The sequence below is a fragment of the Marmota marmota genome, unplaced genomic scaffold (assembly GCF_001458135.2).
Source record: "Marmota marmota marmota unplaced genomic scaffold, marMar, whole genome shotgun sequence".
Lineage (NCBI taxonomy): Eukaryota > Metazoa > Chordata > Mammalia > Rodentia > Sciuridae > Marmota > Marmota marmota.
Window position 1 is genome coordinate 2,383,990 of NW_026000051.1, and position 1,114 is coordinate 2,385,103.

At 41.4% G+C, this 1,114-nt stretch overlaps 1 non-coding gene across 1 annotated transcript; it reads right to left on the bottom strand.

Annotated features, from left to right (window-relative positions):
• Nucleotides 1–340: 340 nt before the first annotated feature.
• Nucleotides 341–502, bottom strand: LOC125619673. The gene has a single exon (XR_007351215.1). It is a non-coding gene; the product is annotated as a U1 spliceosomal RNA (small nuclear RNA).
• Between the last annotated feature and the right edge of the window lie 612 nt (nucleotides 503–1,114).

A 1,114-nucleotide genomic window follows, 5' to 3' on the forward strand; every position in this document is an offset into this window, starting at 1 on the left:
TTTTTTTTTTTTTTTTTTTTTTTTTTTTTTTGGTACCGGGTATTGAACTCAGGGGCACTCGACCTATATTTTATTTGGAGACAAGATCTCACTGAGTTGCTTAGCGCCTTAAAGTTGCTTTGAACTTGAAATTCTTCTCAGCCTCCAAAGCCACTGGGATTACAGGTGTGCACCACCGCACCTGGCAGCACCAGGGATCTTCTGGAGAGGTCTGGGGCTGGACAGTGGTTGACAGCTGGACAAGTTGGTAAATTTAATAACAATCACTGAATTATACACTTAAAATAGGTGACTTTTATAGTATCTAAGTTACACCTCAATAAAGTTGATTATTTATTTAACAGGGAGAGCATGAATGCAGTCCCTGAATATGACAAATCATATAATCAATTTCCCACACTTGGGGAAATCGTAGGGGTCAGAACACCCAGAGTCCAGTGGATGAGCCTCCCCTGAGAGAACCACTTTCATAATCATGGTATCTCCCCTGACGCATAAGTATAATAAAGTTGTTTTCAAAAGTAAGAAATACAGAAAAGTCTTAAGAGAAGGAATGTCAGCAGACTGAGAAAACCAGAAGAATGTTGGAAAATAAAGACTGAATTACAAAAGAAAAGATTCCTTTTTAATTAAAACCAAAATGGGAACAGGGAAATACACATTGGGGGGGGGGGGGCTACACAACAATGACGATGGTGGCACATGCCTACAATCCTAGCAACTAAGGAGGCTGGGAGAGGAGGATAGCAGTTTGAGGCTAGCCTGGGCAACTTAATGAGACCTGGTCTCACTACAAAAATTAAAAAGGCTTGGAGGTGTTGCTCAGTGGCAGAGCATCCCTGGGCTCTATGCAGGTACTGCAAAGGGAAGGAATATCTGGCATTAGCCACTGGTTGATGGTTATTGGAAGGCTGGGTGACAGGTACATGGAAGCTGATTACACAACTCTGCCCATGCTGGAGTACTTGAGATTCTCTGTGATAAGAAGGTTTTTTTGTTTGTTTGTTTGTAAAGATCAATGCATATTCCTGATATTCAGTAACCTCTTCAGGCTATTCTTGTCAGTCCAGGTCCCAGTGGGATTCCTATTTCAATTTCAAGCAAAACAAGACAA